Source organism: Hyla sarda, chromosome 2, assembly GCF_029499605.1.
Source record: "Hyla sarda isolate aHylSar1 chromosome 2, aHylSar1.hap1, whole genome shotgun sequence".
Lineage (NCBI taxonomy): Eukaryota > Metazoa > Chordata > Amphibia > Anura > Hylidae > Hyla > Hyla sarda.
Window position 1 is genome coordinate 373,408,886 of NC_079190.1, and position 16,605 is coordinate 373,425,490.

Sequence of the window (16,605 nt, forward strand, 5' to 3'; positions counted from 1 at the left end):
ACCACATATCAATCAATCAGGGCCCCTAATAAAATTTCAGCAACTAAGGAAATAAAGGTACTTTAATGAGAAATGTTTGGCTACAAAGGCTGCCAAGTGAACAAATGTGACACTATAAATCCAATATGGCGTCTGCAGTTCTTTACAAGAACAGCGTCTTCCAGGCTCCTTTAGCCAGCACTATAAGTTGAAAGCTTTTTATTAAGGAGCATTTAGTTGCCAAACTGTTTCATTACATGTCAACTAAATCAAATAAATAATACCACTTAGTGGCACTTATGGTACTAACCATAAAAAGTCTCCTGTGAAACAAAGAAAACTTATAGCAGAGTAACGTGATCAGCATAGGGAAATGAGGCAAAAGCATTTCAAGTCACACATGCAACATAATGGAGAGAGCAATATTAGTGATCACATGATCACCACACTTTACTTTACTGTCATCCATGAATGCCAACCATGACCAACACATTCAACAGTCAAAGACAGACAACAACTTTTTACCAATATATTGCAAAATCATCAATTTGAATAAGCCCAGAATACTGATATAAAGACATTAGCTGTTCTTCCTTTAAACTGTATACAATGACCAGCACAAGCTTCTCCAGCTTCATAATCTTGGGAAATGATGGATAATTGTCATGTGCAAAAATGATGGTCTGTGTTGCTTTCATTGTTAGCTGAAGTCTATATACAATAAAAAAAAATGTTCAAAACAAAGTCTGACTGAATGCTACTAAAATATACATAGTAAAGTTCTTATTAAAAATGCATATGCACGCAACATTTCTAGCAATGAGTAACTCGTGTACAGACAAGTCTACTGAGATAAAGTAGTGTCATACATCACATTTAGTAAAATATGGATGCCCTGGTGCATATCCGGCTATGTCAGCACGGCACAGGTAGCACATGAACTGCTGTATGTCATGGCTGTAGTTCTCAGACAATAAATCAGCAGTGGATTAACATTTAAGGACCCTGCAGGAAGCTCTCACATCATAGAGCAAAGTTATATGTATCTTAGTGCTGACTGCTACCTTATGGTTATGGACTATAATACAACTAAAACCCTGAAAGTTGGATGCCCATTTATCAGTGACATAACTTAAAGGGGTACTCCGGCCCTAAGACAAAAGGATAGGGGATAATATGTCTGATCCCGGGGGTTTCGCCGCTGGGGACCCCCGCAATCTCACATGCTGCACCCACCTGTCTCAGCTGCACGGAGCGATTATCGCTCCGTGCAGCTGAGACAGGTGGGTGCTGCATGAGAGATTGCGGAGGTCCCCAGTGGCGGGACCCCAGCGATCAGACATATTATCCCCTATCCTTTGGATAGGGGATAAGATGTCTTAGGGCCGGAGTACCCCTTTACAGATCCTGGGACCTGCAAAATTTCAAACAAGGCCATCAGCTACCATGCTGGTCTCAGAACGGTTGTTACTTCCTCAGGCTCCGGGGCCCGAGTGCAACCTCTGCCCCTCTACAGTTTTACATTGCTAGTAGGGCCACCTTGAGATATAAGCCTTAGATATTTTGTGTCTAAGGTAAAATATGCAGGGTGTTGCTCTACAATGTACTAAGCAAAGACAAATGACTACATGGTATCCAATCCATTGTAATCTCTTTTTGTTAAAGGGGTTGTACCATAATGATATGTACAGTACTTGATTCAACAGCTGGGATCCTGACTAGTCAGAAGAACAAACTAAAAATGGCCAAACACTCTACTTGGCTTTTATAGTTATGTACAGCAAGTATACCCTTACTCTAAATTTGACATGCCATAGAAAAAGATTTCTCCTGTATACTGAGCAGCCTGGAGGTAAGCAACAATGTTGTATGCATCAGTTTCCATTCACTATATTCTCTTGGTTGGGCATTTGGTTGGACACTCTGCTACCAACCCAACCATCAGTGTACTGTACAGGAGCAAGGACTTCTATCTGTGACAGGCGTCTCTGTTTCCGTACATACTCAGGACATTTGTGACTGAATCGTAAATTAATCTTACAGTTAAATTTGCCTGATGAGACCTGATGGGATGTGTTCCTCTCTAGATAATGTGGGAAATTTATCAAAACCTGTCTAGAAGAAAAGTTGCCCAGTTGCCCATAACAATGCCCAGTTGCCCATGACTGTGGTTTTAATCCACATTATAGTTTAGTTTTCTCACTACTTTTGGAACGTTTTAAACAACTAAATAAAAGTTAAATTTTAACAATTAGGGTTCCGGAGTTTGGGAAATTAGTCCCAGGAGGGCGAAAGTCTGAATGGGAATTTGAGAAATTTTCAAAATATCCCGGGGAATACCTGGATTTACAGTTGCCCATAGCAACCAATCCGCTCGCTTCTTTCATTTGTAACAAAACCTCCGCAAAACGAAAGAAGCAATCTGATTGGGTGCTATGGACAACTTTTCCTTTGTACAGGTTTTGATAAATCTCCCCCAATGTCTTTAGCTGCACCATAAGCCGTGGTATATGTTGGAATAAGTTATTGAAGTTGCCCATAGCCTAGAATTGAATACATGATGAAGCTCTAAAATAGTATTTGAATGTGGCCTAAGTAGAGCGAAAATTTGCAACTAAAGATATATGTTCTGGTTGTTTTGATATGTTCTTGAACCTTTGTTGTGTTTCTTCATACTTAAACCTGAATTTCTAACATCCACATTCCAGAGACAGTAATATCATGTATTTTATGAATTCTGCAATGGCACTGAGGGAAAAAAAAAAATATTGTGTAAACAAAACATCCACTTTGCACACAAGATTCTTTTTTTCTCCAAAACTGAATGCAGATAAAGTACAGTAGAGCAAGAACAGTGTGAAGGCCAAAATAACTCTTCTGTTGTCTATCACGTGTCTCAGGAAGGTCTCATTGGAAGAAATCTATGCTATGCCTACTTGCTACAATCCTACCAATACCTTTAGAATGTAACCTTGATGCTGCACATATTTCAATTTTTTTTATTATAATAATAATAATTATAATAATAATAATAATAATAATAATAATAATTATTATTATTATTATTATTATTATTATTATTATTATTATTATCATTATTATTTTTATTATTATCAATGGAGATTTCCTCTACACAACAGAATGCACCCATATAACTCAGGGGATATTAGTGAGATTGAATTTGTTCAAGTTGAAAACATTGACATTTGTAGAAAATACTTTATTTGTAGCCATAAAAGTTCACATTAAATATAGATTTTATCTTTCCAGATAATGGATCATTATAAGAGAAGCAGAATTTCCATTGACATTTGCATTACCAGCAGTCGTTGTGTGTTATCTTTGCTATGTGTGTGCACTGAGACACTGCATATTGTGCACTTCTTGCTATTTTTCCCAAAGCCTGTAATAATGGCCAAAGTGCTTTGTAGTATGAAAAAACATTTTGAAGCGTGGAACTTCTAAAGTCATTAATCCAATGATAATCTCACATTATTGAAACATAAATTAAACCAGCCAATGCTTTGAACAACATCAGGCTTCATCAGCCCTCATTATTCCAAGAAGAACCCCGCTAGGAATGAAAACTGGAATAAATCAATTGTGGATATGCCAGCTATCAACAGCTCCCTCAATCATAAAAGAAGTGTCAAATAGACTAAGTGTAGATCAATCTTCCCGTCAGAGTGGTAAATACCGTAATCTTTTTTTCCCCACTATGGTTTAGAAATTGTAGCTGCCAGAGCTGGGATTTATGGGCAGCTCTCACACCAGCCTCTTTGAAAACAGTGATTCAAAGTGCTTTTAAACAGAGGTCACCACTATTGAAGATATTTTGGGGTCTAATGGAAGTGGCATGTGGCTGCCAAATCTAGTTTGTTTTCAGTTTGTTAAATCAACACTGGAGTGAACATTCCCCCTCCCCTCGAATCTGCGCGGTTTTAATGACAGTTAGGAAAAATCTATGTGTCAGATTGACTGCATGTTCTGAAATGCTGTTTCTCCATCTGTATTGTCAGGGCCACTGCTGTGTACAGATGATGCCAATAACCAAGCATTAAATAAAAAATAAATGGGAGAGACTCTTATTCTGATGGAAGAAACTCTGGACTTCAATGATTTAAATCATAGAGACAGTTTAAAACTGGTGGAGAGGTTTCCCTGGGGTGTGTCCCATCATAAGCAAAAATATGTTAACCTTTTATTCTTTGAATCTGCACCTAGAACTAGTGTTAAATGGGTACTCATTAAAAAAATTTTTTTTATTAAATACATTATGTAAAAAGAAAAATGTTTGTAATATATTTTATTAAAAAAAAATCATGTTTTACATGTTTTTTTTTATATTTGTAAACCTGGCCACTAGGTATCACCCTATATGGCTCAGGATTACTCCCCCCCCCCATGACGTTGATCACGTTCGGACCAACGCTGGCAGGGCAGCGTGGCACAGTGTGGTCCGGAATGCACGTTCACATGAATGAAGAGAGGGAGATGCAGGGGGGGATATTTAAATTTCACGCGCCGCGTGCGCACGAGCGCTGTGCTCGCTCTCTGCCTGTTTCCTATACAGGCAGAGAGCGAGCACAGCGCTCGTGCGCGCGCGGCGGGAACAATTTTAATATCCCCGCCCCCCTGCATCTCCCTCTCCTCATTAATTGCAGTGCACGAGCTGCAGGAGCGAGAGGAGACAGGCGGTATTTTTATGGGGATTCTGATAAAAATAAATACAGGGATAGATGTAGTTAGTGTCAGGGACAAATGGGGAGGGGGGATCAGGGAAATTTAAGTTATGATAGCTACTCTTTAAACATCATTTACATTTACATAGGATTTGCACATTTTTAGGTTGAAATGAGTATTACTTTAATATGTGCTTTTATATTCCATGGACTGTTAGAGTCCATGGGCTATGGAACCTGACATAGTACAAAATGATCCTGAAAATCTGTGAATTATTTTTTAAATGGTTAGATTTTGACCCATAATCCCGGTGAAGGATATTGTGCTCCAAAATCTGGCATCCCATCTGATTTTTACCCCGAAAAGCCCGTGCAAGAACCACGATTGCTGATAGTGTTTGTGACAGATATAGGGGGAGATTTATCAAAACCTGTGCAGATGAAAATTTGCCCAGTTGCCCATAGCAACCAATGAGATTGCTTCTTTTAGAGGCCTTGTTAGAAATGAAAGAAGCGATCTGATTGGTTGCTATGGGCAACTACACCAATCTTCCGCTGCAAAAGTTTTGATAAATCTCCCCCATAGTCTTTATGACAGACTTTTTTTTTTTTTGGTGCACTGTACTCAAGGATACTGCCATATCGGATAAATGCATAGGGTGATGGAAGCAAGCTTCGAAATTGGCTCCCGTTTTCAAAAATCCATTTAATATATGGTCATCAGATAGGGGATGTATCAGATATTAAACTGATAAGAACAGATACTACACTTGATCTTAGCCAAAAGGCTGAGAAGCGATGTGACAGATAGTGTTTGTGACAGATACGTGCTAGCCATCACACCCATAGGCATAAATAGAGGGTGTGTGGCATGACAACACGAACAGGAACGCTCTAAGCTTCCATGTTCAGAATGCTGTGGTGCCGGCCTGGAGATCGTGGGGGGGGGGGGGGGGTCCCAGCAGCCGGGCAGCCTGGACCCCCCCTGGTCAGACATCTTATCTTCTATATTTTGGATGGAGGATACGATCTTTAGGGGAGAAGTACCCATTTAAAAAGATCATAGCCGTAACTAATAAGTTACCTTACCATTAATAAATACTGAAATAATAAATAAAGGTAACACCAAAGTCAAAAATGTTCCACTTTTTCTGTAAAAGTAGGGTGCTAGCATTTGGAACTGATGGCAGAGGAAGCTCCTTTTGTCACCCCACTATCAGCCCCAGCATTGTGATCGCTAGAACTGACAGTTTTATGGGGAAAGCCCTGCACCTCACATAAATCCCAGGGCTATCCTGTATAATTCCTGTTCGATATTTTATAAGCATGGGCAAAAAGATTAAACAATTTTACAAAAAAATGCAAATGTAACTTTTTATATGTTTATAATGTTTAGTTAGTAACACATAAATAAGTACTATAAAGTACTAAAAAGTACTATGCAAAACAAGTGATTGTCTCCTATGTGGTTCCAATATGCTTAATGTGTACCTGTCATTAGCAAACACTTTTAATATCATGTAGAAAATAACATTATATGTATATTTGTAATATGCATTGGTTAACAATTGTCCCTGCAGCTATTGCCTGTGTTTCTCTATAAGGAGTCCAAATACAGGAAGTGAGGGTGGACAAGCAGGGCTCTGTTTAGTGAGGACAAGCAGGGCTCTGTACACTGAGGACAAGCAGGGCTCTGTACACTGAGGACAAACAGGGCTCTGTGCACTGAGGACAAGAAGGGCTCTGTACACTGAGGACAAGCAGGGCTCTGTGCACTGAGGACAAGCAGGGCTCTGCACACTGAGGACAAGCAGGGCTCTGTACACTGAGGACAAGCAGGGCTCTGTACACTGAGGACAAGCAGAGCTCTGTACACTAAGGACAACCAGGGCTCTGTACACTGAGGACAAACAGGGATCTGTGCACTGAGGACAAGCAGGGCTCTGTGCAGTGAGAACAAACAGGGCTCTGTACACTGAGGACAAGCAGGGCCCTGTACACTGAGGACAAGCAGGGCTCTGTAAACTGAGGACAAGCAAGGCCCTGTACACTGAGACTCTGTGACATGCTTCCGGCTCACACAGCAGGATGATTGACAAGCCAGGAGCCTGCACAGAGCCCTGCTTGTCTTGCCCTCACTTCCTGTATTCGGTCTCCTCACAGAGACACACAGGCAATAGCTGCAGGGACAACATTTTTTCACCCAAAAAAATACAATTTTTTTAACCAATTTTTTATACATATAATGGTATTATCTACATTATTTCAAAAGTTTTTGCAAACAACAGGTACCCCTTTAAGCATGTTGAAAAGGATTCACCTGAACTGCAGCTTCACATAAAATTATCTTCAGATTCATTGCAAAGCGGGTGATAAATTCCAATTTTCATCCACATTAACTTTAGCAGCAAAGAATGCCAACCACATTTTCCAATTTATTTTCCCAGGTACAATCGAAATGGGTTAAAACCTAAGTTGAGCTGCTTTGGAGTCAGCAGGATCTGTATAACTAGAAATTGCTTGTCTGTAGGTTTGTAATTTTAAAAAAAAATGATGCGTTATCTATACATTTGTCTTGTGTATATTCTAATAACTGTGCAGATTTCTTCTGCCATATATAAAATAAGTTTTAGGTCACTTACGGTACGTGACCTTAAGTACAGATTTTTAGTGAGATTTGCTTCGGCATTTATATGAATTTTTCTTTTTGAGTGATACAGTTTATGGAGAATGTAACAATGGGAAAAGATAAGGTATTGTGCACCCAGGAGGCTAAAAATTATCAATGTAGGAAAGGCCCTTACTCTGGTTATACTTGGACATTTTTATTTTTCAGAAGTGATGACCAGAACATCTTAAAAATGACCAAGCTGACTGTCTATTCATACGAGCATCAATCACTGACTGATTGCCACATTGTTGTTATTAGCCATTGTAGTCAGCTGTGGAAAGAGCATTTTATTTTATTTTTTTGTATCTATCTTTGATGGTGTAGATCATATTCGTAGGAAGAAAAAAGAAATGACAGCCATGCTGAATTAGAGCAGATCAGAATCAAAGAAGACAGACGTCTGCCCTCTCATTTTTGCGGTGGATGTCTCACCACCTAAACTAACTTCTGACATGCACTTTGACATATCAGGAGTTGTTGTTTTTTTTTTTTTTTTTATCAATTGGTGCCAGAAAGTTAAACAGATTTGTAAATTACTTCTATTTAGAAATCTTAATCCTTCCAGTACTTATCTGCTGCTGTATACTACAGAGGAAGCTCTATTCTTTTTGAATTTCATTTCTGTCTGACCACAGTGCTCTCTGCTGACACCTCTGTCCATGTCAGGAACTGTCCAGGACAGGAGCAAATCACCTTAGCAAACCTATCCTGCTCTTGACAGTTCCTTACATGGACAGAGGTGTCGGCAGAGAGCACTGTGGTCAGACAGAAAGAAATGCAAAAATAAAATAACTTCCCCTGGAGCACACAGCAGCTGATAAGTACTAGAAGTGTTAAGATCTTTTGATAAAAGTAATTTACAAATCAGTTAAACTTTCTGACACCAGGTGAACTGGTACCCCTTTAATATTATTGCCCTATTGAAAAATGTGGAGCAAAATTGTGTATACGGTGGTTTTAATGAAAATGATCCTACTGTTTAATGAAAAGGATCCTACCTCTGTGTCTTCATGGTAACAAACTACAAACAAAGCCCATGGTTGCTGGCTGTCAGTGACAGGACATGTATTAGGTGCTGTGAGAGGTGGAATGATGGTGCAAGCTGTGTCTGGATGGTGGACAAGGAAACTGTGGGAGTTTTTCATCATGTCGGTAGATCAAACAATCCTTTCTATTTGTCTGTCCGGGTCAGAACAGACTAGATGGCAGGTAATTCATCGTAATGACCAATGAGCAAAATTCTTTGAGTGCACTGTAGAGGCATGACTAGCAGTCAACAATCTCTAACTGATAGGCTCATTTTCCAAAAGTAGCTTAGAAGGGCCTTTTTATAGGGCACTGGGGGAATCTTGTTTACACCCTATTGTGGCACGACTTAAGAAGTCATTTATCAAGGTCCTAATCAGCCTATATTTTTGTGAAGTCGCAGTGCACAGTGTTTGCCGTATTTATGATATGACTTTTGCCGTTGTATATAGCTTTATGCGTCCGTGAACCCAGTGGGTGAGGTTTTCTAGGTGCAGTGTATACGTACTGATTAATGACTTGCAACTTTTGCAAAAGTCATATAAATTTTCACCATGGCCACTCCAGCCGGTATTAGGTGCCGGCAGCCACTCCAGGCCTACTGACAAATTCTCTTCACAATAGCACCGTCAACAGTAGCCGGCCTTTATCTAAAGGCACAGGCATCTTGATAAATGCCAACCAAGTCGCACATGCTAGTAAATTAACCACTTAGTTTCTAATTGGACCATACCTATGCTTATTTACATATCTGCCTGAGACATACCTGCATGCCAAGATTTGCAGCAATCCAACATTTCCATCTAGGTGCATCATTTTTTCCATGTGTGTATAATTGAAATGTAGGCAGATCCTACATTTTTTCCCTTTCAAATTGCTAACAATGCTACATTCTTTATATAATAATGAAATATCTAATTCATCAACCAAATTTATAAACAGTGCAATAGCATCCCAACTACTGGAAGAGTTAACTGTTATTGAGCTGTTGCATTCGGCACCTCAATCAGTCTTTTATCTTCACCAATAAAGTCAGCACTGCTTGCAAAGAATATCCTTTCTGTTATTTCATAGCTGCTGCAAATCAAATTTATATGAGGACTGAAAGCACCAAATGGATGGAACAGTGAAAAGGAAATCTTATTTTCATGAGAGCTGTAGAAACAGGATGCTGCATCAGGCTGGATCCATATATCAAAAGAACAAGAATATTAATAATTAAGAGGAAAGTATCACAAAAGGTTATACAAGTTATTTCATAGCATGCAGTATCTCGTAATAGGCAACAACTCAGTCTCACCAGCTACTGCGGTACATAAATGCATCAGCCCGATAATGTGGTCTATGAAAATCTATCACTTAGTAAAAGAAACTGGGTTTCTTGTGAGTTACATTCACTTAATACTAGTAACAGCACAGAAAAGGTAAACCTACTCTCAAGCATTCAAATATATCAAAATAAAGAGGAATTTGCCTAGGTAGATGTTGTTTGATAAAAATGGTACAATCGATTCCGCAGAAATGAGATTCATAATAAATCAAAGTAATTGCATATTTTTTCGAGAATTTTAAAGATTTACTCGTCTCTAGATTCTTGTGAGAGGTACATATCTTATGGAAATAAAAGGGCTAGAAACATGAAAAAACCAATGTGGAAAAATAAAAATGTAAGGGAGGCAATAAATAAGAAAAAAGAAAGCATTAGAGCTCCTAAAACAAGAAGGCAGTGAAGCAGAACTAAAAAGCTATAAGGAAAAGATATGTAAACAACAGATGAAGGCAGCAACGCTCAGGCTTATTGCCAAGGAGGATAAAACCCTAAACCCTATGTTCCTTAATTATAGAAATAATAAAATAAATAACAATTTGGTTAAAATAGAAAAGAAATTAAGAAAGAATTAAAGAGAATAATGAGCAGAGAGAGACTCCTTTTGCTAAATATTTTAAAATAAACACTTTTGTTAAAAGTTGTCTGCTAAGGGTGGTTTCACACCACGTTTTGTACTTACAGTTCCAGTATACGGCAAGGAGGAGGGGGGGCGGGGCTTAATAGTGGCACCCGCACTCAGCCGTATAGGGGAACCGTATTTAATGCATGTCTATGAGCCGACCGGAGAGAACCGCAGCGATCGACCACGTTTTTGCCTGCAGTCGGGAAACCGCATACGGATGAAAATGCAGCCGACCGGAGGCTGCGGTTCACTCCGGTCGGCTCATAGACATGCATTAAATACGGTTCCCCTCACCTGGCTGAGTGCGGGCGCTGCAATTAAGCCCCCCCCCCCTCCTCCCAGCCGTATATGGGAACCGTAAGTACAAAACGTGGTGTGAAACCACCCTTACCTAGAAGAAAAGGGGCAATGCTTGGTCCCCTGTGTTCTAAGAGAATCAAAAAATGTGATGAATGGACCCTATATCTAATATATAAAGAGCATCTGTCACTTGATCTATAGTTTTGAAACTTTGTTTATTTCCTTGGTTATTTTATTTAATGGAAAATAAAATATGAATAAGAAACAAAACAAAACATTTTGTTATTCTGTTCCCAGGTGTAACAGAGGCATTGTCTGAGGTTCATTCTGACACGGGGCTTCAGTGCCTCTCCACTTACATCACTCTCGATCTTGCTGGTGAATTAAAGCTACCAAAGAAACAAACAATGTTATGCTTGGAATTAGCTTGTTAACCATTTCTACACTGTGCTGCCTGTGGATCCAGTAACAGGTGCACTTTAAAGGGGTACTCCGGCGCTAAGACATCTAAATCTGATTACTGGCGATCACGGGGACGGAGCATTGTGATGTCACGGCTTTGCGCCGTGTGACTTCATGCTCCGCCCCTCAATGCAAGCCTATGGGAGGGGGCGTGACAACTGTCATGCCCCCTCCCATAGGCTTGCATTGAGGGGGGCGAATCGTGATGTCACACGGGGCAGAGCCGTGACGTCACAATGCTCCGTCCCAGTGATCGCCAGTATTCAGACCCGGAGCGAAGAAGCTCCGGGGACTAAATCTAATGGGGTGCTGCATGCAAGATCACAGGGTCCCCCAGCGGTGGCACCCCCGCAATCACGCATCTTATCCCCTATTCTTTGGATAGGGGATAAGATGTCTTAGCGCCAGAGTACCACTTTAAGGATGATACTAAGACAGAGTCAGTTCTATGAGACTGTTGTGTTATAAATTTAGTGCCATTATTCAAAAAGGGTGGAAAGCTATCTTTGCAAGCATGAAAACTATAAGCTTGCATAGGTAGCTTTTGCGTTGACTTCTATGGTATCTAATAGTATTTTAAGAGGAACTATACTGGGGAATGTGAATGAAAATAAATGTACACATGCAAGAGTATATATTTGAAACTAATCTCAACTTTTTAAAGGAGGTAACTTATAGATTGGACAAGGATGAGTTGTTGAATGTCATATACTAGTAGGTGGCTCATTGAAATAAAGCAGAAAAGGATTGCACAGTAAAAAAAAAAACTATACTATTTTTGAAGATAACACTAAATTGTGTAAAGGTGTTAAAGGGGTTGTCTTGCTGTGCCTCTCACTCTTCCAGGATATTCCTGACCAGCAGCACTCTGGTGACTTCACTGCTCTTGGCCCATGTGTGCACACAGTTTATCTTTGCTTTAAGCAAGTGCACGGTTCTTACACCTTGTAGGATCAGAAGAGGATCATTTCATCCTCACTTCTTTATCTAAGACTAATGCAAGTGTCTGGAGCTGTCAGACAGTGATGAATGGGGCAGAACAGCAGGGAGAAGGCAGACGAGCAAATTCGAGATCATGAGATCCCAGCCTACCCACCAGCAGGGAGTGCTGTCACCTCTCCGCACCTCTTCATAATTCAATGGGGCATTTAGTGCAGGTAAAAAATCTGTCAGTTTCCCTTTAAGAAAGTTATGCCTTCTTTAAAACCTTAATACATTACTTGATGGTACAGTGAATGTAAAACAGAGTAAATGACAGAAAGTGAAGGCATGTCTCCAAGGGCTTACAATCTACAAGGGGAGATGAAGGAAAAAGTAGGTGGAGGAGACTGCTATGCAAGAAAGGATCCCAAAGGCAGGGAAGGGTATCAGGATCCCAAAAAAAATAATATTAAAAGCCCAAAATTTTTATTAATTCATTTAAAAATTAGGCATAACAAAAGGAAAAAAAAACACCCAGTGAGATAAAATCCCAACATCGACGTGTTTAGGACCATTAGGTCCTTATTTTTTTCTTGAGATCTGGATACCCTTCCCTGCCTTTGGGATCATTTCTTGCATTGCATTGTACCGAGGAACCGCTTGGCATCATCCTGGCTTTCAGACAATATACTGAGTGCTTAGACTAAAATCTACATAAGCGGTGAGCTGGCTACAACTTTTTCTTATGACTATGAGGGAGACTGCTGATCATCTGTGAGCAGATGAGTAATCAACTGTTCATAGTGCAATACAGTGACAGCAGGGTTATTGTGGGCTGTAGGTTTTACTCAGTCCTGCCCTTGCATATAAGTACATTTGATCAACAACATTGATTTCTTAGTTCAGGGGATAAGTTATAGATTGTGGGGTGTCCGACCGCTGGGACCCCTGTGATCTCCTGAACGTGTCTGCCGGAAGCAGCCATTTAACCCCCGCAGGAATCTGCGGCCGACATGCCCCCTCCATGTATTTCTATGGAATACATGGGGGAAGCATGTCGGCCGCCGCTCCATGCAGGGGTTTGCCATCCCCCTTCCAACAGACTGCGGGGCCCCGTTCAGGAGATTGCGGGGGGTTCCAGTGGTTGGACCCCCCATGATCTATAACTTATTCCCTATCCTTTGTATAGGGGATAAGTTATATTTCACTATGGAACTCCTTTAAGAGCCTCAAAGTGTACCTCTACTGCAAATCTTGTCTGAGCCCTTTCACGGGGTGTTTGATCAATCTCCATCTCCCTTAAATCTCAAATTAATTTATTTTTTCGAAATCAATCTTTTTTTATTGACAGAAAGTAGCATAATACAGATATACTGTGGCATCATGAGGAATTGTCAGCATACATATAATGAGGTTGTCAATGAGAAAAGGGAAAACAGTTCCCTAACTATAACAATAGAACTTGCTGTCCTGACTCAATATTGCATGTATTTAGTATCGCCGTGTGCGTAAATGTCCAAACTATCAAAATATAATATTAATGATCCAGTACAGTGAACTATGTAAACATTAAAAAAAAGAAAGTCGGGGCGTGGCTTGGCCGTGCACGGAGATGGCCGCATAACCTGACTGCTCCGCAGTAGCCGCTCTATTTCTGCCTTCCCTCTCCTGCTGGTGACTGATTTTCTAATTTAAATGGACTCCTAGTCCATCATGGCAACTTCGAGCAGCAAGAGACTTAACAAGCCAGGTGACTCGGGTTCCCTCAGGCACTTTTTCAATGCGGGGAAGTCCGGCGGGCGAGAGACTCAAGATGGTGCGGACCCTCTCACAACTCCACGAGACTCCCCGGGCGGATGGAAATCTCACCTCTCGCAACCTCGGAGAAGGGCCGGCCGTGCAAAGACTGAGGTGGGTGACTCTCCCCGATCCTCTAGAGCACCTAACTCCTGTATTCTCTCTGACTCATGGGGCTCTCAGGACCCACCAGCAAATTCCATCATGGCGGCAGAGGGTGATGGAGATGACACGCTGCCGCTCTCTGTCACCGAACTCACCTGTCCGATTTTCTTACTCCCCACAAATCAACCCCTTAAGCAAAAGCCCCATCTTACCTCTGATACTGCAGATGAATGGGAGGCTGTGGCAGTGACTGATCATAACAGCAGGGCTGAGGTAACTGACCCGTTTGCCCAGTACCAGACCTCTGATAAAGCTGTGTCCGAAAATGAACTGAAAGATATGCTCCTGCTTCTTCGCTCCTCGCTTCATAATGATTTTTCCTCGCTTCTCACTCCTATTAACTCCTCAGTCGCTGCTCTGGAGCATAAAGTGTCCCATGTGGAAACTAAAATGGTGTCCTATGCCAAGCCCCATAATGAATTGGTAGACACGCATAATTTGCTGGATGATACTGTTACAGCTGTCAAGGAGAAGCTGACTGATGCGGAGGACCGTAGTAGGCAGAACAATGTTAAATTTAGAGGCATACCGGAATCCATCCCGAACTCCCAACTTGCTAAATACGTAGAGGAGCTGACCAGACACTTCCTACCTGACTTACACCTGTTTGAATACAGTATTGATCTGGCTCATAGGGTGGCGAAACCCAAATCCCTACCTGAGGAACTCCCAGGAGATGTTCTTGCCCGCTTCAGTTTCTTCAAAACCAAAGATTTACTGCTGCAATACTCGAGGAAGAGGAAATCCCTACCGGCACCATATGACAGGATCCAGTTATTTGTTGATCTCTCTGCCGCAACACTGCAAGCGAGACGAGACCTCCAACCATTGACGAGAGAACTACGCCGGCTGGAGGTTCCTTACCGATGGGGCTTCCCGACTAAGTTATTGATCATGCGTCAGAATCTGATGCATGTATTCACATCTGTGGAAAGTGGACTTGAGACTTTGCGGCAATGGGGACTGTCTACTCTTGATTCTTCGGGCCCACCTGCCCATCACTCTCCCCGAGACCCTCCTGGCCCCACCCGAACTGAATATCTATGACCCGGGATTGTACTGGTTTGTCACTATATACTTGCAACATGTGTTGAGTGGCCCTGCTGTCTGTTGTTGGACTTTGTCCCTCTCCACGTACCCCGTCCAAGGTGTCACCGGAGAAGCTGACATCTCACTACCTGTTTTTTCTTAGTTGTTGCTTATATCCTCTTAAACAGAGCTAACTGTTCTTGTTTAGTTTTAGGTCTCTGAGGCGGTGATCTGCGATAGCCGTCATCGACGACGGTTATCTGGTGAAAGGTAGGCTCCTCTTCCCGCCCTTACTCCCTTTTCCTCCTATATTCTTCCCTACTATTGCTCTCTCCTACCTTTATTTTCTTCCTTATTTTCTTTGACTACATTGTCATATTTCCTGATCGTAATGGGTATTGAAGTGTTTTCTATGAATGTAAACTGACTCAATAGTCCCCAGAAGCGCAATTTCCTGTGGCGTGAAATTGAGCGACACACCGCTGATATTGTGTGCATTCAGGAAACTCACTTCAAAAAAATGCTCCGGTTATGCGCCACAGGAAATTTCCATTAATTGTTGCTTCCTCTTTCAAAAAGAAGAAAAGGGGGGGTTATGATAGCATTTAGTGATAGACTTGCCATATCTGTTACCACACAAATTATTGACCCTTTCAGTAGGTACATTATCTTTGTAGGTACTATTGACAATGTAGAATACACTATAGTGAATCTGTATGCCCCGAACACACGTCAGGGTCCGTTTCTGAGAAAAATACTGCGTAAAGTGGCATCTGTCCGAAGGGGCGCCTTATTGCTCTGTGGAGACTTTAACACGGTAGCTTCACCTTTCTTGGACCATTCCTCACATGTGACGAGATGCTCCTTCTACTTAAATGACTTGCTCACTGACAATGACCTGTTCGATATATGGAGGTTACAACACGCCACCGAACGGGACTACACAAACTGTTCAACGAGGTTCCATACTTACTCTAGAATTGATCTCATTCTAGTGGACAGGAATCTTATTGATAGGGTGATCTCTTCCTGCAATGGTCAGTTGACCTGGTCGGATCACGCACCAGTCTCCATCTCTATTCATAGTGACCTCCCAAAACATTCAGACTTTGTATGGAGGGCGAACACTCACCTCATCGCACACACCGTTCACTCTGAACGATTAGCGGAAACACTGACTGAATATTTCCAATTTAATACTACCCCCGATGTTCAGGCTTTAACTATCTGGCTGGCCCACAAGGCAGTAATCAGGGGGTCCGTTATCAAAATGGGAACTACCTTAAAGAAACAGAGATCTCTTGCACTGCAGGAATCTCTGAATAAAATTGCTGCATTGGAGGCTATTCAGAAGTCTCGCCCCTCCACTGATACTGAGACGCACCTGAGGAATGAGCGACTACACTTGAGGACCTTACTGCTTCATGACTACGGTACATCACTTAAAAGGTCTAGATTGTCCTTCTATCTTCATGACAATAGAGCGGGCTCCTTATTGGCCAAAAAACTGAAGCCAGCCTTTTATAGACAACGAATCCCCCTCCTAAAACACCCTAAAACGCATGTGCCCTTGCTCGCACCCCGACAAATTGCCAACGCATTCCGTGACTACTATGAGTCT

The 16,605-nt window shown here is 41.4% G+C and overlaps 1 non-coding gene across 1 annotated transcript; it reads right to left on the minus strand.

Moving 5' to 3' along the window:
- Positions 1 to 5,270: 5,270 nt before the first annotated feature.
- Positions 5,271 to 5,461, minus strand: LOC130359850 (U2 spliceosomal RNA). Its single transcript, XR_008890482.1, has one exon. It is a non-coding gene; the product is annotated as a U2 spliceosomal RNA (small nuclear RNA).
- Positions 5,462 to 16,605: the final 11,144 nt, after the last annotated feature.